At 43.0% G+C, this 22,139-nt stretch overlaps 1 protein-coding gene across 3 annotated transcripts in view; it reads left to right on the forward strand.

Annotated features, from left to right (window-relative positions):
* Window positions 1–20,387: 20,387 nt before the first annotated feature.
* DYRK1A (dual specificity tyrosine phosphorylation regulated kinase 1A) overlaps window positions 20,388–22,139 on the forward strand; it is a 138,837-nt gene continuing 137,085 nt past the window's right edge. For all 3 annotated transcript variants that reach the window (XM_087721655.1, XM_087721656.1, XM_087721654.1), the window contains exon 1: window positions 20,388–21,119. The gene's annotated coding sequence lies outside the window, so the exon portion shown is untranslated. The remainder of the gene's footprint in view (window positions 21,120–22,139) is intronic.

Here is a 22,139-nt window from a genome sequence, read left to right on the forward strand (position 1 = left end):
ACTGTTGCAGTATCCCCATGGTCACGTGATCAAAATTCATATGTTTGGCAGCTGACTCATATTTATGATGGTGGCAGTGTCCTGGGGTTATGTAATCACCATTGGTAATCTCAACAGGTGAAGTCAATGGAGAAGTCAGATTCACTTAACCACCATGTCACTAGCTTAATAACTGCAGTGATTCACTTAACAATTGTAAGAAAGGTCATAAAACGGGACAAAATCCATTTAACAGATGTCTCACTTAGCAACAGAAATTTTGGGCTCAATTGTAGTCATGTCGAGGACTACCTGTGTAACTTTTTAACAGCGATAGAATATATTCTAGCAATATCGAATATAAATTAGAAGACATGTTGGACAGTTCAGTGGGATGAGATGGCTGCTTTAAATTAAATGAATGTTCTAAAATGACACCAGTTTATGTATTGAAAAAAGTGACATACCTGAATTCCAAATGTGTTAAGAGAAGATTAGAATAATACATACTCATTAGACAATATATATTTAGTATGTTCTTGAAACATAGTAATTAATCTTGAGTTCAGTAAATATAAGGATGACAGCGCCTTTACCAATCCAGCTTTTACATATAAGAGTGTGTGTGTACATATATATATATATATATATGTGTGTGTGTGTGTGTGTTGTATTTGTGCTGATAGATAAATAAAGGGAGACTAGTATAGATCTATTTCAAGCTATTTAGCTCTCATTAGCTAGCCATACCCTTACTGGGATTAGAACCTGTGCTGTATTACATTTTAGGCATATTTATTTATCAGCACAAATACAACACAAATGTAACAAAGGCAACAATAAAAATATTGGGTTTCTGTCTGGATGGTCTCTTGTGACGAGCCGATAGACAGAATGGAAGCAGTAGACTTCCTCCCATATTTGGGCATACCAGGGGTTGTGACCATACATACATACATACATACATGTCTTTGGTTATTCAGGTTTTCTCCCACGTAAAATTGGAAGTGTCTTGGCGACGTCTCGACGAAGTCTCATTCGTCATCTTCAGGCTTGTTTGCTCGGCTTCGTGCTTCCAGGAGCAATGTGAGATCTCGGCTGTTTCTTCCTTTTAACTGCCAGTGGGGGTTTGAGCTGATTGGGTGGGAGCTTGGCTGTGTTCTGATTGGGTGGAGGTGTGTTCTGATTGGTTGGGGTTTGTGTTTCATGTAAGGATTGGAGGAGTTTAAAGTGGCTAATGATGCAGTTGTGGTCTGGCTTCCGGTCCTTGGTCGTGCCTCATCATCAGTGTGGGTTTTAGTCTGCTTTCTGCATGGATGTTTGGTGGTGACATCCTGTGTGGCTCTTGTCAGTGTGGGTCTGGTGTCATTCCTCATGTTAGGGACTCGTTTGTCAATAAAGGCGGGTTTCCAAATGGCTGGTAGGCGGGAGGTATCATCTCATTTGTTCATGCTGTGTGGGTGTTTTTCTATCTTGATGGCTTCACTGATTATTCTGTTGTTAAAATGTTCAGCTTTGGCAATAGTTCTGGTCTTTTTAAAGTCAATTTTATGTCCTGTGGCTTTAAGGTGTTGGACCAGGGAAGAAGTTGGTTCCTCTTTTCTGATTGTGTTCTTGTGTTCTTCAATGCATGCACTTATTCTTCTGTTGGTTTGTCCGATGTATGTGGTGGGGCAGGTGGTGCATGGGATTTCATATACTGCTTGATTTTCTAACTCAATTTTGTCTTTGGGGTTTCTTAGGATGGTGGATATTTTTTGGTTTGTGCAGAATGCTGTCTTGATGTTGTGTTTGTAGAGGATTTTGCTGATTCTGTCTGTGGTGCCTTTTATGTATGGGAGGAGGGCTTTTCCGTTTTCTTGTTCTCTGTCCTGGATTTTAGGGGGTTTCTTTTTGGATTAGGTTGGTAATCTTATTTCTTTGGAATCCATTGGATGTCAGTACATTAGTGAGAGTGTGTAGTTCGGTTTTTAGGTGTTGTTCATCAGCTAAGCGTTTTGTTCTGGAGATGAGTGTCTTGGCTACGGAGTTGATCTGGGCTGGGTGATGGTGTGGGAGTGCGTGCAGATAGCGGTTAGTGTGTGTTTTCTTCTGGTAGATGGTGTGTCCTAGGGAGCCATTAGATTTCTTGTAGACTAAGACATCCAGGAAGGGGAGTTGGTTGTTTACTTCTGTTTCCATGGTGAACTGTATTTTGGGGTGTAGGCTGTTGAGGTGTGTAAGGAAGTTGTCCAGTTGTTCTTTACCATGTGGCCAGATTATGAAAGTGTCGTCTACATATCTGAGCCAGAGTTTGGGTTTGTGATCAGATTTTTCTAGAGCTTGGGTTTCAAAGTTTTCCATGTAGAGGGTGGCAATGACAGGTGAGAGGGGTGATCCCATGGGTGCTCCTTCTATCTGTTTGTATTTTTGTCCATTATAAATGAAGTATGTGTTGGATAAGTGAAGATGACGAATGAGACTTCGTCGAAATGTTGCCAAGACACTTCCAATTTTACGCGGGAGAAAACCCGAATAACCAAAAACCTACATACTAACACCCATGAAAACCTCAGAAAACACACACACACACAAACATTATACACACACACACACACAATTGCTAATGCTGTAAAACAATTTCCTGTCCAATCAGTGCATACTACCATCTCTAAAGGAAGTTATCAGCTAAAAACTCAGAAGACTTAAGTTACAGACCCTATAATAAACCACACAAAATGTATAATAAGATCACAGAAAGGATCTTGCTAGGTCAGCCAAAGATTAGGCATTACAGTGTTTGCCACAGTGGGAATAGATGAGCAAATGATTTGCTTTGAGATCTGGTGTTATTTTTTTTAAAGAAATATATTTGGACAGCAGCCATCTTTGATAGTTTTCTAAGCTACCTTTATCCTATGTATAGTATGTCACTTTCTTATTTTTAGATAGCATTGTTATGGTGAACTAAAAATCTGAGGAACCATGAGGGAGATTTAGAGGGAGATTTTCTGTTCCTGTTTCATACATCATCTGGATACAATGAGTAGGTCATAAATAACAATAGCGTTAAGGTAGCAGGGAAGAAAGGCTACATCCTTGATTTTGCAGGGTATCTTTTTAAGGTATAAATTTGGGCTGCAAAAATTTGGAAGATCATAGAAATTTGCTGCCATCTAGTAGTCTCCTGGATTTTTTCAGTCCAGGTCTGGTAAACTATACTCAAGCCTCCCATTAGTGGCAATCATAAGAAAGAGATAACTTCAAAGTTAGACTTTTGTTTGACACAGTAGCCTGAATATTATGTTTTAGTCCTTTAGCCATATAAACATATTGCCCACAGATTTTTCTGTTGTTATAAATGACTGGTAGGGCAGAACATATCCTCACATCAACTTAACTCTCTTCTGTAATAGGAGTAGGGAAAACAGCCTTCTCTTTAGTTCAGCTACGATTATATTTGACTGGTCAGAATGAATTAAATGTGATTAATATTCATTATAGTGTTTAAAACTGAGGATTTTGAAATCATTTAATAAAGATATTGGTCTAAAAGTTTCAGAACAATACATTGGATGCAGATATGTTGCCTAATCTTCCAATCTGAAGTAGTTTAAACTTATGAGACAAAATATTAATTGAATTGTAAAATCCATTAAGAAAACTAATAAAACAAAACTATTATAAAATATATTATAAATTAAAGAAGGGTCTCACCAAAGCAGAATAAACTCGAACTGTTATTGGCTAATAGTTGTCCCATGCACTTCGTTCAAAGGTGGTACTTTTCAAGATGGGTGGCATTATTTAATGAAACATTGACAATTTCCTAGATTCAGCCTTAATTCCTCCATCTGCTGAAGGAGCCAGGTCATATGACTGAGCTTCTGCTATCCAGTACCCTATTCACTTCCTCAGAATTCAAAGGGTGAAATTAAACCCTGACCATCACAAGGCTTTACCTCTGTTATTTTCATAGATCCTGCCAATGGGAAATGTCCACATTTCAAAATAGTTGACCATTCAAGAAGAATTGTATCCTTTGCCTGATAGATAATTAACTCAAGAAACAGCTCTTGCTGACATATTCTTGGTCTTGACAATCTTCATAGCATATTTATGTTGTTGAAAGAAATGTCCTTCTGGGTTCAGTTCCAAGTGGGGAAGAAGACACTGGAGACATGGAGGCTGCTTGGTAAGATGGTTTATTGTTGGACAGGGCCACATGGCTTGAGCCCTGATCAGAAAAGGTGATCACATGCTTTGATGTAGGAGAAGAAGAGAAGGGCTGAGGAAGGGGCTTGCTAGGCTTTTTATACCCTGTTTAGTCCCACCTCTCTGTTTCCTGTTCCTGTGTAAGAAATGTATTCTGATTGGTTGTCAGGCTTCCATGGTGGCATGCAGGGGGCTACTCTCTAGGTTGTTTTGAATCGATAAATGAGTTCTCAGATGCCATGTGGAGAGTTGAGTAATATCCCTTCCCCCTACAGCTGCAGTGGAGAAGTCTTTATTATGTAAAGTGGGCTAGCCTGGCTAGTCTTAATGGGCCTATTGACAAAGTTGGGGTGGGCAAGAAGCTACAAGCAACTATTCTGTCTTTTAAATCATGCTTCTTTTCACATCCAGAGAAATATTCTGCCTTTTCAATATTTCCTAGGATATTTCATTTTTCTGGGAGAGGGCTGGATGATAACTTCCCACAATGTGATAAATGTTTTTTAGCTAATGAGCGGAAGGAATAACCTTGAAATGGAAGAAGAGCAACATTCAATACAAGGGTCAAAGAGGGCTGCACGCAGGGCAGAAGTTCTCTAACTTGAATAAGCATCTCAGACAAGACCCACCTAGTTCTCACGAAGATAAACAAAGGGAGGGGGAAAGCATATCCTGACTTGCAAGATTCTGTTTATGTAACCTTATAATAAAAACATATTAGCATGTATGATTTTGGTTTCCTAGCCTGGTCTACTGTAAAGGGCTGACACCTTTGCATATTGCTGAGAGAGCTCCCTTGCCAGGGTTCTCACAACACTTGCTACTTCAGTCTCCCTCCTCCTTTTTAGGCTGATACTGATGCTGATGTCAGTCTCCTTTTGTTTTAGTGTGTTTTTGAACTGTAGTGGTTTATAATCAGTATTTTACGGCTTAATAGTATTATGTAATCCCAGCTAGTTAGACTGGATTCAGACACATAATTTCAGTGCCCCCCCCCCCCGGATTTTAAAATGTTTCATAGATGTCATAAGTTATGGGATATAGTATCAAAATCTGGATTAAATAATTCAATGATTATCAGTAATGAATTGTGCTTTTTAAACCTACTTTCCAAATGCAGCAAGAGCTTCAGGAATTAAAATATGAAATAAAATAAACTAGAGGATTGTCTGAATAAGAATGAATAAGGTCCTAGTAAATTGTTTTTGATCATAATATATCATCATTACAATTTTAACATTTTGTATTGCTGGATTTACTGAGGTTCTTATTTTATGTTTACATGTATAGGTGTCTTTGTAATATAAGCTATGTAATATAAGAAAGTTATTTACAGCCTTCCTCTTCTTGTTAGATGGTTATAGAAATTGAAGTAATTTTGGTCACTTTTGAGGGAATCATAATGACTGATAAAAATAAAGCTAAACAGCTTGATCTTCTCAAGTGACCTTCTGGCTGAGTTTATTACTCAAATATGGCAGGAGGCAAATAAGCTATCGCCAGAAAAAGATCATGTTAAATATACCATAAATTTTAATAACATAGGTGATATTGAGACAGGAATGATTACATTTAAAATAGACTGAGTGAAAATACTTGTTTATTGTTATAGTCAAGTGGATCTTCTCATTTAATAACATTATTTCAGAAAGGTTTTGGTAACTTGTTACATTGTACTTTTCTGGCTGCTTCAAAACTATTTAGGCTGGAGTCCCCAGCTACTACTAGCAAGAGAACAGTGTTGTTAAGATAATTTTTAAAGGTGCCATAGTAATTGAAAATATTTCCGATAAACAGAAAATTAAATGAAGAAGTAAATGGAAACTGCTTGGGGATATAGGTAGTCCTTGACTGATGACTACCATTTAGCCCAAAATTTCTGTTACTAAGTGATACAGTTGTCAAGTGAATTTTGCTCCATTTTGCGACTTTTAATGCCACAGTTGTTAAGTAAATCAATGCAGTTGTTAAGTTTGTAAAGTAGATATTAAGTGAATCTGGTTTCCCAAAGACTTTCCTTGTCAGAAGGTTGCAAAAGGTGATCACATGACCATGGGACACTGCAACTGTCATAAATATGAGCCAGTTGCCAATCATCTGACCACGAGGATGCTGCAATGGTCGTCAGTGCTAAAAGGGTCGTAAGTCATTTTTTTCAGTTCCTTTGTAACTTCAAATGGTCAGTAAATAAACTGTTGAGGACTACCTATACCTGAAAAAGATGTGGCAAGGACAGTTTCACTTTTAGCTTTCACCCAATGTGAACTTTTTAATGCATATTTAGTTTAAGTTTTTTTTTAAATATACTGAAGAAAGAAAATGAAATCATGATGTTATCTCAGACTTTTAAAACCACATGCATTAAAGATGCTAAATTATATAATAGTTTTACTTTTTGTTTAATGGTGACTCAAGCTATTATGATATATAAGTTATGGTTTCTACCTCTGGATATTATGAAATGCACCCAGTGAACGTATATTTAACAAAACATATGTTAATTAATGTATGGTTCACTACAAAATACAAACCATCTAAGCAATGGCTGATTTAATCACAATTTGTTAAATAAGCAAGAATGATTGTTGGTGTATAGATTGTGCATACCTGCTGAAATATCATAAATATTTATGGAACATTTTGATTCAGCAATATCTGTCTTTTATTTCAGCTTTTAGCCTAACTGTTTAAATCAATAATTATGGCTATAGAATAATGAGATTTTTTGTGGCTTACTATGGTCTATGTATAGTACCTTGCTAATTGGTTCTTGTTCAGAAAATCATTATAAAAATGAAACCATGATTTAGCACCACACATATAGCCAACCAAATGGCAATGTGCATATTATTAACTGTCAACTAGAATGATGTATGAGTATATACATAAAGGAATGTGAACCCATCCAAAATAATTTAAAATAAAATAGTTTATTGTGGACATAAATGTAGACAATTTAGAATATTTTTAACAATAGTAAATATTTTAGGTTGTAACCAATCCAAACAAATGTTTATAACCATTGCAGTATTGTGATTGATCCCCTTAAATTCTATATATCTATTCCTGATTTTTTCTGTTACTTACTTATATTTAAAATAAAAACATTGATAAACCAGTTTTGCATGTCTCCTTCACCATTTGTAAATTTTTATTGACATATACTATAGTCTTTGTTAATATATTTTCTTGCAGAATGATCTAAGTAAACATTTTGTTCTGAGCTACCCAAAATAGTTCAAAAATAATAAAATATTAGTATTTTTAACAAGCAATAAATATCCTAAATGAACTTCATTGCTTGAACTCTTCATGAAATCCAGGCATTATTATGGTATAAATCTGGTTTCCTTGGTAAATGGATAATATCTTGTATGACTGCTTTGCCTCTTTTAGCTGCTGTTTCAACAGTATTTGGGCAGCCAGCTGCTGTTGCAAAAAAATCCACAGCTGATGGAATGGAATACTGCTCCTTCAGGTTATCTGGTGAATCTCTAGCATGCATACTATACAAAGTTTGAAACGGGGTGGTCCAGGAATGGGTTCCAGCTGTCACTACTGCTGGTTTGCTTGTGGCTGCGCCCCACACACACTTAATGTGCACTCTGCACGCATGCACAGTACAATAAAAAATGTTCTGCGCATGCACAGAAGCAAAAAGCAAGATGGCTGTGCCTATGGCACCGCCCGGAGAACTGGCTTGGGGGCATGGCAGGCCTGGGTCACTGCCAGTTCCAGCGACCCAGGCCGCCAAGCCACTACTGGTTCAGCCGAACCGGGCTGAACCAGTAGGAATCCACCATTGGGACGGTCATAGGAATTGATGTGTGGTGAGAGTTATATGAAAATTCTGCCAAGGGCAGAACAAGGCCAGTTGTTCATTGCTATAGATACAGTAACACCTTAAGCATTGCTGCAAGAATTGCTTAATTTTTCCTGCCTTTCCATTCATAGCATGGTGGTAGACAAGTTGGAACATTCAAATATTGGAACAGTGCCCTCCAAAATCTGACTCTGTGATGAAAGACATGATCTAAAAAGACCTGAACTATTTCCTTGGCAGTGGGAAATCCTGTTCAAAGGATGTAATGACCCATTTTTGTGGAAAAAAATCCACTATGATTAGTATGGATGTGAAGTTGTGGACTGGACCAGATAAATCAGTAATAAAATCCAGAGACTTGTGCCAAGTATGAAGAGGCATACAGTTGTAACAGCCCTGCTGATGTCTGATGTTGAAACTTAGCCCTTTGGAGGTACGGCAAAAGTCTACATAGCTCTTGATGTCTGGCCCCATTTTAGGCCATCTTTTAACATTCTGTGCAATGTTTCGAACACTCTCCCGTGCCCTACTCTCTAGTTATTGTGGCAATGCTGCAAAAGTTCTGTAAAATGTAGCAGTACCACTATTTTGCCTTGTACTTCAATGCCTATCTCTCCACCAAATATAGGAATATAATATCTGGTGGATCCCCCCTGGAGGTCATCCATCCGAGCCCTCAAAAATTGGTCATGGTTGCTATCCCTTAATCATGGTGAGCAAATCTCCATGTGGTTGTGTAGGGTTCACTTCAGTCATCATTTGCACAAGTATGCATCAGAAATTAAAGGCTGTAAATTGCAGCTACGGGAGCTTGGTGCACTAGTAAGTATTCCAGTTTATGGGACAGTAGTGGGATTCAATTTTTTTTTACTACCAGTTCTGTGGGTATGGCTTGGTGGATGTAGCTTGGTGGGCATGGCAGGGGAAGAATACTGTAAAATCCCCATTCCCTCCTCACTCCAGGGGAAGGTTACTGCAAAATCCCCATTCCCTCCCGATCAGCCGGGACTTAGGAGACAGAGAATAGATGGGGGCAGGGCCAGTCAGAGATGGCATTTACCAGTTCTACAAACTACTCAAAATTTCCACTACTGGTTCTCCAGAACTGGTCAGAACCTACTGAATACCACCTCTGATGGGATAGTATATCTGGCATCAGTTTTTTTGAGCCTGGGTCATACTGGATGCAAAACTCAAAGTGAGAGAAAAATTGGCTCTCACTTGCCTGGTGAAAATGACTTGATCTAGTACAGCATTTTAAGATTTTTATGATCGATATTGACATGGATCAATATACTGCTTCCAAAAAAAGATCCATTATTTAAAAACTGACTTGATTGCTAATAGATCTTTGTTAAAAATCTGTTTCTTTCTTTGAGCAGTCAAAGCCTTTGAGAAAAATGCAGTTCCCCCCTCCCAGTGCTTCTTGTAAGAGAATGGCCCTGAGAACCACATCGGAGGCATCAATCTGGATGGGTTGAGGCATTGAAGGTGAGGTGAGGCACAAAAACTTGTTTTAACTCCTTAAATGCTGTTTGCTGGTCATCTATCAAAACAAACCTGATTGCTTTTTTTCAACAGCTGGGTTAGGGGCTTATGTGTGAAGAGTGGGATGTGGGATAAACTGTCTGTGCATGTTTGCAAAGCCTAATAAATTCTGAATGTCCTTTGCTGTGCGGGGAGCACCACTTGTATTTTCTGGTTATCCATTTGAACTCCTTATGTGGAAATGCAGTAACTCAAGAAATCTACCTGTTTCAACTCAAAAGCAATTGTTCTAATTTAGTAAAAAGGTGGTTTTCCCTCAATCTATTCAAGACACCCTGTATATGGTGGTCATGCTGAGATTTGTCTTCAGAGTACATCAGGACGTCATCCAGGTAATAGCAATAGTACTTAGACATATACTGCTTCATAGTGCTTTACACCCCTTTCTAAGCAGTTAACAAATGTCAGCATATTGCCCCCAACAATCTGGAACCTAATTTTATTGACTTTGGAAGGATGGAAGACTGAGTCAACTGTAAGCCAGTCAGAATCGAACTGCTGGCAGTTGGCAGAATTAGCCTGCAGTAGCCTGAAATACTGTATTTTAACCACCACATCATAACAGCTTTTAAAGTACCATAAACCTGTCAGTCATATCACTTCTTCTTACTTACACACACACACACACACACACACACACTAAGTGTTATGTCAAAGCACCTGGTATGCCCAAATATGGGAGGGAGCATATTGCTTTCCTTTTGCCTTTCAGATGCACCCTAGGAGCCTTCCAGGCAGAAAACCATTTTGAGTTGCATTTGTGCTGATAAATAAATAAAGTGAGACTAGTATAGCTCTATTTCAAGCTAATTACCTCTCATCAGCTAGCCATACCCTTCCTGGGATTCGAGCACAAATGGTATATATCACTCCACAAGGCATATATCAGTAAGATGACACCCAAAATGAGTTGCTGAGAGAATGCCTAAGGCAGCAGCAGACATGGAAGGAGGATCCGGTAGAAGAAGTGTCATGGCAAGACCCTGCATGGGATGTACCATCAATAAATAGCTAAGGTGGTTGACATTGGGATATCCTACTAGTGGCTGAAAGGGCCAGACAAAAAAGACAATACTGAAGCATTAATAGCAGCACAGGATTAGGCACTCAGCAACCAGATCCATAGCAGCAAAAGTCACATTAGATAGAAATCATGAATTGGTGGTTCAGAGAGAATTCTTGCCTGTCACATTAGATAGGACCTGAAGTGAAGACCATGCAGAAAGGATTCAGAGACAGTCCAACACAGTGGCAGGGTGTAACATGCAGACAGGAACAGAATACACTGAATGGTACAAACAAATATATGGCATTATTTACAGGTACTTCTGTAGTATGGGTTAGATCCTCCCAAGCCCAGATGGGAGATTGCACAGAATGTCATGGATAACAGAGCTAAGATCCAATGGGACTTCCATATCTAGATGGACAGATAGGTAATAACCAATTAATCAGACATTGTGGTAGTATACAAGGAGCAAAAAACAGTGGTGGTGATAGATGTAGCGGTTGCCAAGTATAGCAACATCAGGAAGAAAAATATGGGAAGCTGGAAAAGTACTGGGGCCTGAAGGAGAAACTAAACAGATGGATACTAAAAGCCAAAGTAGTTCTAGTGGTGGTAGGACCACTCGGGGCTGTGACCCCTAAACTGGGAGAGTGGCTCCAACTAATCCCACGAACATCAAAGCTGTTTGCCCAAAAGAGTGCAGTGCTAGGAACAGCTTGGATGCTGTACAGAACCCGCAAACTCTCAGGCCTCTGGTAAAGAACTCAAGATTGAAAAGACACCTACCACCCACAAGGGGTGAGAAAAGGATTTTTTTATTTGGGTTGCATGAATTTCCTATATAGCAATATTTTATTATAATTTGCTTCCAGTAACCAGCCTGTCACATGGTTAGAAAACTTCTAAAGTTACCATTGTTAAGAATGTTAATAATGGAGACTGAACTCAGCACAAACACATGTATACATTCAAATGTATCCACAACGATTTCCAGAAATATAGTAATACTAACATCTTATAGCAAGGTAAACATGTAATATTGCAGATGAAGAATCCTCTTTATAGCAGACTGGATAGAATTTGCTTTTCTCCATGATACTCCATTCCATTTCCTCTGTCAGTACTGTAATCAGTCAGCATTCTGTAATCATTCTGTATTGTCAGTCACCATTGAGATGCTTTTGGAGTTCTTCCTCTAGGAAACATTTGCATGTTTCTAGTGCACTATTGTTTCAATGTATTCATAACTGGAAATCCATGTTTTAAAAACTGGTCACTCCTTTTCAAAGCAACCATTCATACATTTGAGCATGAATGGAAGCTGCATTGGTCTGTCTTGTGGCTGACTTGGGAACAGGATGCCCCAGTAAAGCCCCTGGGCATGAGATGCCCTGGTGGAGCTCCTAGACATGGGATGGAAACAGTATTGTTGCCCTGGCTGATAACATATCTTAGGACAGGGATGGAAGGAATGTACTCCTCCTCCTTCTCCTAGGCGCTGCTTGGAGTGTCCAAGCACGGGTTAACTTCCGTGGCACGACAAAACCGCGGTCCACTAAAGTGCGCCCGATTAAAGCGCGTACCTGACGTCATCAGCAGTGCGACAAATACGACCGCGGAGAAAAAAGGGCGCTTTAAAAAGCGCTTTTAAAGCAAGCCGATTCACGTAAATGTAAGGGTTAGGTTTAGGTTAAGGGTTAGGTTTAGGGTTAGGTTTGGGGGGGTTAGGGTAAGGTTTTCGTGTTAATTTTAACTTTACTGCTCACAGCGTGATGTTTTCATCGCGCTGTGATGACGTCAGGTACGCACTTTCGTCGAGCGCACTTTAGTCTACCGCGGTTTTGTGGTGGAACCTTAACTTCAGCTTGCTGCCCAAGGAACTGAGTTTTAAAATTGTTGTAGCTCCGCCTCTTGGTTGCCTCAGAGGCTCAGTTTAAAAAAACTCAGTCGCCCTATAGGACGTATTTTCTGGGCTCCAGTTCTTGGGCATCAAGCTGGACCCAGACCCTTTAGTGTGATAGGTTGTAGCTCCCCTTTTTTACTTTTGTGTTATTTCTTTTGGATTTTAGTTTATTAAGTAGTGTAGGCAGCTTAGTCCCTAGCTATTGCCCCCGTTTGCATTCGAAAGCTCTTTGGGGAAGCCTTGGATCCATTCCTGATAAGAGTCCAAGGATAAATGCAAGGTGCTCCCCCCGGTCACTAAGAAGCAGGAGCGCAAGGGCCAGCCCTTCCGTAAGAGTTCCTTTTGGAACAACGAGTCCTCTACCTTCTCTGGTGGACCCAGTAGGGTGTACGTTCCGCCCCAGGACCATTTCCAAGACAGGTCTTTGTTTAGGGACAGGCAGCAAGGGAACTGCAGGCAATTCCGAGGGGGTTACTCTAACAAATCCTTTCGGAAATCTAAGTAACCGTCACAGGGCTCCCTCCATAGGCGGCCGTCTCCAGCTCTATGCTGCCCAGTGGGAGGAGAGCACGATGGACAGTTGGGTCAGGACCGCCACAGATTGACTCTGGAGTTCCTGTCCCTTCCCCCGAGAACCTTTCTCCGCTGCCCCATCCCCAAATCCGCCCACAAGCTCCATCTTATGAGGGCGGAAACAGACCATCTTCTGGAGATAGCGGCCATAGAGGAAGTCCCCAGAGGTCAGGGGCTTTTACTCCATCCTGTTTCTGGTCCCCAAGTCATCGGGGGGGGGGTGAGGATGATTCTGGACCTCAAGAAGCTGAACAAACATCTGGCGTACAAGCGCTTCAAGATGCAGTCCCTTCAGACCATTCTGGGCTGTGTCAGACAAGGCGATCTGCTGACTTCGATTGACCTGAAAGAAGCGTACCTGCATGTTTTGATTCACCCAGCACATCGCAAGTTCTTGAGGTTCCAGTTCGCCGATCGCCACTTCCAGTACAGGGTCCTCCCTTTCAGCCTCTCGTCGGCCCCAAGGACATTCACCAAGCTGCTGGCCGCTGTCGCTGCGCGTCTCCGTGCTCTTCCCGTGAGATGGGAATGATAGCTCCAGTCAACCTCACCAAAAGTCACCTGAACCCGACCTGCAGAATCCAGCACCTCGGAACGGTCATCGACTTCGAGACCTGCAAAGACTTCCTCACGCAGGAGAGAGTGGACAGCATCAGGGCTCTGGTGAGGAGCATCTGCTCGACTGGATCAACATCAGTTGTCTCCCTCTCTCAACTGATGGGGAAGCTGGTGTCATGCATTTCGGTGGTCCCGTGGGCACGGTTGCATACGCAAGAGCTCCAGTGGTTCCTGCTCCTTCTACAGAGACACAAAGCCAGCAACTCCAGATGGGTGATATGGGTCCCCCCGAAAGTCCTCCATTCTCTCCGATGGTGGCAGTCAGAGGCCCTCCTCAGGCTTCAAGGAGCCGGAGCGCCACATAATAACTATGGACGCCAGCCTCTTCGGCTGGGGTGCTACCTACAGACCTCGGTGGTCCAGGGCAGATGGTCGCAAGCGGAGCTCGCCCACAACATCAATTGGCTGGAGCTTTGCACGGCCAGGCTAGCCTTGCGCCATTTTCTCGATCAGATCAGGGGCCGCGATGTCCTGATTTTGACCAACAACATAGCCGCCAAAGCTTACATCAACCATCAGGGCGGCATGCGGTCTCTGGCTCTGATGTCGGAAGCGGAGTCTCTGGGTCACTGGGTGGAGAGACACCTGGCCTCGATATGGGCAGATCACATCTCCGGCGTCAACAACGTGACAGCGGACTGGTTAAGCAGAACCACCATCCAAAACTCGGAGTGGTGCCTCCACCTGAGACTATTCCGCCTGCTGTCCCAAAGATTCGGCCATCTAGTTGTCAATCTGTTCGCTTCACCGACCAACACGCACCTCCCCCGGTATTTCACCAGGTTCCACTGCCCCGGGGTGGAAGGCATGGACGCTATTCGGTCCCGCTGGCCTCCGGGTCGACTGTATGCCTTCCCCCCTTTTCCATTGATCCCGCTCGTCATACGGAAGATCCTGGAGGAGGGAGTGGAGGTGTTGCTCATGGCTCCCCACTGGCCGAGGAGAACTTGGTTCACTGACCTGGTCAGCTTGTCGGTGTCCCGACCATGGCGCATACCTCAGGAGCAAATCTCCCTCAGTCAGGGGGCCGTCCAACACCCGGAGCCCCAGTGGCTGCAATTGGCCGTCTGGCACTTGAGGGGGACCTCCTGAGGCTTCACCATTTTTCTGACAGAGTCATCCAGACGATTCAAGCTTCTAGGCAACCCTCCACCGTCAGAATTTACGAAGTGATTTCGTCGTCTTTTTCACATTGGTGCCTGAACCGCCAGATAACTGCTTCCTCCGTGACCATTCCACAAGTTCTGGACTTTTTACAGGACGGCTTGGACAAGGGTCTCGCACCCAACACTCTCCATCGGCAGGTGGCTGCCTTGGGCACCATCCTGTCCACAGACTCTCAGTTACCACTTTCTAGACACCCCCAGGTTTGGGGCTTCCTAAAAGGGGCTTCCAACATCTGTCCTCCCACTATCCACAGGTAACCGACCTGGGACTTGACTGTTGTGCTACAGGCGCTTGCCACAGCCCCCTTTGAGCCGTTGCGGATGGTGGTCCTGTGCCACCTGACCCTAATGACTGCCTTTCTAGTTGCCATCACCTTGGCATGCAGGATATCGCAGTTGGCTGCCTTGTCGGTTAGAGGCAACCTTTGTATCATCCACTCCGATAGGGTCATCCTACGGCTGGATCCTGCCTTCGTCCCAAAGATCAACTCCGTCTTTCACAGGGCGCAGGAGGTGATCCTTCCGGACTTTTGTCTGTATCCCAGGCACCCAAGGGAGGTAACATGGCACAAGTTGGACGTTCGGCGGGCGGTGCGCATTTATATGAAGCGGACTGCCCCATTTCGTAAGTCGAAAGCGTACTTTGTATCATTCTAACCTGCTTCCATGGGAAAGGTCACGTCCATAGGACACTGGCTCCAAGCAAGTATCAAAATGGCTTATAAGACTCAGGCCAGGCCGGTACCTCCTCGCATTACTGCTCATTTTATGAGGAGAGCAGCAACTTTGGCTGCTTGGGCTACTCAAGCGCCAATTGAGGAAATTTGCCATGCCGCTACGTGGTCCAGTCCGTCTCCATTCATACGGAACTACAGACTTGACATGTTCACCTCAGCTGAGGGGTCATTTGGGAGGAGAGTTTGGCAGAGAGTCGTGACGAGCACCGCGGCCCTGGACAGTTCTTCTTCCCTCCAGAGTTCGACATAGCTTTGGCATGTCCTGTGCTTGGACACTCCAAGCAGCGCCTAGGAGAAAGACCATTGGCTTACCTGAATGGTCGTTCTCTAGGCGCTGCAGAGTGTCCAACCCCACCCTGGGCGTGGGGCCGCGAGGTGTGTTTGCACCTTATGTCTTGGACTTGGACTGGTTCGAGTTATGGACTTTTGAATCTTCGTTTTTCGAAACTGAGCCTCTGAGGCAACCAAGAGGTGGAGCTACAACAATTTTAAAACTCACCTTGGGCAGCAAGCTGAAGTTAACCCGTGCTTGAACACTCCGCAGCACCTAGAGAACGACCATTCAGGTAAGCCAACGGTCTTTTTAAATTTGTCAACGCATCCTTCTGGACAATTTATGAGAGTTACAATTGGGCACATTGCTTTCCAGTTATTACTGCTCCTGTCCAGAATCAGTCAGTAATAATAGGGAGGAAGTCAGACCATGTGTTTGGTCATCTGTAGATGTTGCAGTGTTACCTTTTTCTCTGTCTACATGTAATTTCTACATAAAGCCACTGGAGGTGGTTCAGGGTGTGATATCATTGGTATTCCAATAGCCAATTACAGATTGCCACTCTGGGCTGCAATGCACATGATCAACTGTCTAGATCAGGGGTGTCAAAAGGGCGGGCAACACCCATCCTGTTCCACAAAGACAAAAAAACTTTGTGATATATCACCTGGGTGTCACGTTATGCAATCAAGTTTCATACCCATGGTGTAGAACCGTGATAGCGAACCTATGGCACAAGTGCCACAGGTGGCACACGGAGCCATTTGTCAGAGCACATGAGGTGCTGCCCTGTCAGCTGGCCAGCTGACTTCGGCCTTCTTTTGAGGCCATTTTTCGCCCCCCAGAGGCTTCCTTGAAGCCTCCAGAGCATGAAAACTGGCCCTAGGGCAAACCGGAAATTAGGAGTGGACTTCCAGTTTGGCCGTAGGGTCAGTTTTCGCCCTCTGGAGTCTTCAGGGGCCTTCAGGAGGCTTCAGTTTTTGCCCTTCCAGTTTGGTCGTAGCCTTCAGGGAAGCCTCCTGAATGCCCCTGAAGGCTCAGGAGGGCGAAAACCGGCCCTACGGCCAAACCGGAAGTCTATTCCCAAACTACCAGTTTGCCCGTAGGGCTGGTTTTTCATGCTCTGGAGGCTTCAAGGAAGCCTCCTGAAGGCCCCTGAAGGCTTCGGAGGGCAAAAATCAGCTGTACTGACAAACTGGAAGTTATAATTCCCGAACTTCCGGTTTGTCTGCAGGTCTGTTTTTCGGCCTCTGGAGCCTTCAGAGGCCTTCAGGAGGCTTTCCTGAAAATTCCAGAGGGCAAAAATCGCCCCTACGAGCAAACCGGAAGTAACTTCCTGTTTGTCCGTAGGTCTGTTTTTTACCCTCTGGAGCCTGGGGAGGGCAAAAAAACCATGCCAAAAGTGGAGGGGGGGCGCTGGTCGGGCGCACATGCATGCAAGGTGGGGTGGGGCATACATAGCATTATGGGTATGGCACGCCTGCGCACGACCCCCCCTGCACTCCCCCCGCTTTTGACACGGGAGCCAAAAAAGGTTCGCCATCACTGGTCTAGAAGCTTTAGGAACTTGGTGGAGATAAATAAACTGAAGTTGAATCCCAGCAAGACCAAACTATTGTTAGTTCAGAAATCTTCTAGCATGTAGCCTGCCAAAATGATAATTCAGCATGGGGAAACACACCTCAAAAAAGAACCTCCACAAATGGGCTGTCCTCCTAAATTAACAGCTACTATACAAGCTGAAGCTCTTCTTTTTTTTTAAATTGAAAATTTTAAAAAAGCTTTTACAAATATTTACCTCCCCTCCCCCCCCCGAGCCCTCTCCCCAACTTCCCAGAGCAAATACAGGGTACAAATCTTTAACAAACATATTCTAGAATAAACTAAAAGAAAATTAGTATCATCTTTCATTTGTGCTTTAACTCCTCTTTTGTTAGGCTAACTCTAAACAGATTATATCATTCCTCGCTTTTTCAGTCATAAACTATCTGGAATTTCTTAGTCCCGTATTTATTTTGAATATGGTCAATCCATCTTCTCCACTCCAGTTTATATTTCTCATGCGAGTGATCCTTAAGATATGCTGATATTTTAGCCATCTCTGCTAAGTTTGTTACTTTTAATGTCCATTCTTGAATAGTAGGCAAATCTTCCTTCTTCCAGTATTGCGCCACCAACAGTCTTGCTGCCGTTATTAAGTACAAAATCAAGTTAGTCTCTATAACAGTACAATCAGTAGTTATACCTAATAGGAATAACTGAGGGGTAAACTTTATCCTCTTTTACAAAATATTTTGCATAATGCACCATATTTTTATCCAGAATGCTTTAACCTTTTTACAAGTCCACCATATATGGTAATATGTAGCATCAACACAATCACAACCCAACATTTGGGTTATAAATTTGGATACATGCAAGCCAATTTTTTAGGATCTAAGTGCCATCTATAAAACATCTTGTAGAAGCTCTCTCTCAAGTTTTGAGCTTGCGTGAATTTTACATTTCTTGCCCATATTTTTTCCCATGTATCCAGCATTATTGGTTCTTCAAAATTTTGTGCCCATTTTATCATAGTCTTTAACTAATTCTGTTTCAGAATCAATTTCTATTAATACATTATATAACCTTTTTATATGCATTTGACTTTGATCCTTAATTTGTTTTAGTAGATTGTCCTCATTTTGCGTAATACCAATTTTCTGATCTTTTTTCCATCTGGCCTGTAACTGTCCATACTGAAACCATGTTTGGATTACCTTTTCCTCTTTTAGTACATTCAAGGGTTTTAGCTGTAATACACCTCTTTCCATAGTAAGAAGCTGTCTATATGTAGTTACATCCTGTTTTTGTGCTATACTTATGTTCTCTTTGCCCACATAGGTATCTTATTGTTTAGTTTATGTTGATATTTTTTTCAGACACGCAATAGAGCATTTCTTAAAATATGACTTTTAAAATTCTTATCTACCTTCTTGTCATATATCAGATAAGCTGAAGCTCTTCTTGAAGTATAATAATTGATAAATATCACTGATAAATATCTTCATCACCACTGAAGCTGAGTATTGCAATGTGCTTTAGACTGGGCTTAAAATTTAAAACTATAAAGAAGCCACAACTGGTGCAAATGCAATATTCCATCTATTAGTGGGTGCCCTATATCACTGGTTTTGTGAAAACTACACCGTAAGGTTTCCAAGTATAAAAGTCTGGTTTTGATCTATAAAGTACTTTATGGCTTGGCGTTCAAGTATCTATGGGGTTGCGAATTTCAGAAGGAACTAATTCACCTGTTCTGAAAGGGTATGTTGAGTGTCTCCCTCCACCCCACAGGTGAGATAAGGAGTGGGGTTTGAAGTTCCATTTTTCTAGCTCACCTTCGGTATTATAGAACTTACCTTGAATATTCAAATGATGTCTCCCCCTAACATTTTTGGGGAAATTGTCAAAAGTTGTTTTGTTGGGGACATGTTTTTTTGGTTTTATATTAGTAACCTGCAAGGACTTTTTTGTTAAGCCAGCAATATAGAAATACCATAAATTAAGACAGCCAATTAGAGCAGAAATTAGAAGCGTGATCCTCCAGATGCTACAGGATTTCAAACCCTTTCACCACACTGGCCATGCTGGCTGTGGTTAATAACTTTTGTTAACAAAAGTTCTGTGCCCTAAGGATATGAAATATCTATAGCATTATTTGCACATAAAAATAAAAAGTTCAATGATGAATGAATTCCAGTTGTAATCACTGATGTATCTTTCAGAAATTTGCAAGTTTTGTACCATTATCAGTTGATCTCTTGCAAGAAGCCTGAAGTTTATAACAGAAATTATATTGGGGTCCAGCAAAAATATAGACTACCTAGAGTCCCAGGGCCAGGCGATCATCGTTTGCGCTTATATAACAGAAATTGGCCGTCACGAACAGAGTACAGGTAGCAGAGGGAGGAACGCAATCCCGCATGTTGGATTTACTTAGATGGCAATCATACAGACAGAAAAGATTGCAATCTCCTGCTCCGGACTTGATCTACACGTACGACGGATATTTGTGCCTGAAGCTGTTTTGACTGGTTCCCTCCATATACATCCATAACAAATCCAAAAGCAGACGAAAAAAGGTAGCAGCTATTTCTTGCGTGGAACAGGTTCAGTTCTAACCTTGGAGCATTCTTCCCAGATTAATATTGAAAAGACTAACTCCTCCTCATTCAGTTCGTTCCGAAAGAAATCCACTTGGATGACGGAAACTAGCGACCCCGTTCTTCCATCAAGCGCTAATGACCACGAAAGAAATCCGTCTCGGAATTTATATCACAGAATTGGGAACGGAATGAAGCAGCAGTCGCCAAGGCGACCAAGCTCCGCCTTCGGCCATGCCTTTCTCCCCTCTCTTCTCAGCACCGATTCCCGCCTGGCATGGGCGGGACTCTTGTGGAGTGATTGACAGTTGCTATAGTAACAGGCTCTTCTCGTCGCCATTTTGTCAGTTGGGCTTTTTTAAAAATAATTTTTCTTCCCGCCCGAATTATAACTTTACGTGGATTATTTTTTTCTTCAGATTTCGGTGGCGGAGGGGCACCTTCCCTTTGGACAATTGCATCGAGACGAAGCGGGAGGACTCCGGATGAGCGCGTGTGCGGTCTGAAGTGATCCGAAGCGCAGTTCCTGAGAAGCCGGCTCGGCGGCGGCGCTCAGAAGGGGGAGGAGAGCAGGCGGCTGGCTGGCTGGCAGCAAGCAGGCAGGGAGGGGGCGCGAGTGAGTTCCCGGGGGCTCTGTTCGGCGCTGCGCCGTGCTCCCCTCTCGCCCGTGCCGCTCTGACTCTCTCCGCTCTCCCTGGCCTGGGCTCAAGCAGCAGCTCCTGAAGCCGACACCACCGAGCTCTGCCCGTGCCCCACTGCCGATCGCTGCGCAGGTTTGGAACGCGCGCCATTTTGTGAGCGATAGAAAATCTGCCCGGCCAGGAAACGCCGCGGATCCGCCCGCCGGGCCGGGCTGCCCTCCTCCAGGAGAGGGAGGTGCGCGATTGGCTCCGCTTCGGGGCCAAGGCCCTGCTCTCTTTTGCACGGGCCCCGAGCGTGTCGGGTGAAGTGATCCACGCCGGGTGAGAAAGACTGCGGAGAGGCTGCTGGGTTGGGCCGCTGGCTGAGGAGGGTAATGAACTGAACCCACCCGCCGCTGCCGCCACTCACTCCCCTCCTGAATCCCGAGACAGGAGGGAGGCCTTGGTCAGCACAGGACAACTGCGGCAGCCCGGACAGTAACCAGAGGCGGCCACCGCCCCGATATACGGTAAGTGGTAGAGCCTCTACAGTGGGCCGCCGGCTCAATGGCATTGGGAGAGGGGCCGCTGCCATCTTGAAGAGGGAGCCTGGGCCGCTTCGGTGGTTAAGCAAACGAGGAGGAGGCCGACCTAGCGGAGGGAAAAGCAGACACCGGTGTCTTGTACCCTTTTATTCCCGGTTAGCTTTGCAGGGAAGTTCTGTTCTAAGTTGTGAAGGTGACGCTGAGGCCTTTTCCCACCTGGGTAATGGATTGGTTCTGGTAACTCGGCGTTGCTCTTACCTGGCCCGAGGTGGAGGAGGAGGAGGAGGAGGAGGAGGAAGAAGTTCTGCGCTTTCCGCAACCTCTCGGGCAGGTAGGCAGAAAAATCGGCAGGTTTGAATTAGCACCTGTTATAAGAATGTAGGGACTAGTCTGTTAACCTCCTAGGTACTGGTATAATCACTGCAAGTCTTCTATTTTTATTCATCTAGGGTCATTGCAGTATATGCATATTGTAGAGTCTTAATTTTAATATAAAAGAACTAAAAATAAAATAGATTTAGTATCAAATATCAGCTAAAAAGAGAATTTCACTGGAATAAATGCATTCAATTGATTTCTAAAGTACATTTTATCTTGAACTACACCTACTCAGATAAGCATTGATTTCTACAGAATTCTGTAATAAGACTGGACATTCCAGTCAAATCAGATTATTTCTCCATGGAGACTAGGTTATTTATTATACTTTCATTAACTTGCCACAAAACACAAAATATACTTTTATCTTCTGTAAACTCTAAATCAATACTCCATGGTTTTGCATAACTACATATACTAAATATATTGTTTAACTACGCAAACTGTTTTATATAAATTCTATCCCTGGATTCCACATAAGCAGAAATTGAACTCATTAAGGATACACTTATCAAGAAGCAAATCTTGTTGAAATGAACAAGTGAAATTAACATCTGAATATGAATCCTGTACACGTAGGACTAGGATATGTCTTGATTTCCAAATAATCAGTTCTTTGATTAGAAC

This window comes from Thamnophis sirtalis, unplaced genomic scaffold (genome assembly GCF_051295495.1).
Source record: "Thamnophis sirtalis isolate CommonGarterSnake01/CBP01778 unplaced genomic scaffold, rThaSir2_p1.2 scaffold_8, whole genome shotgun sequence".
NCBI classification, from domain to species: Eukaryota; Metazoa; Chordata; class Lepidosauria; order Squamata; family Natricidae; genus Thamnophis; species Thamnophis sirtalis.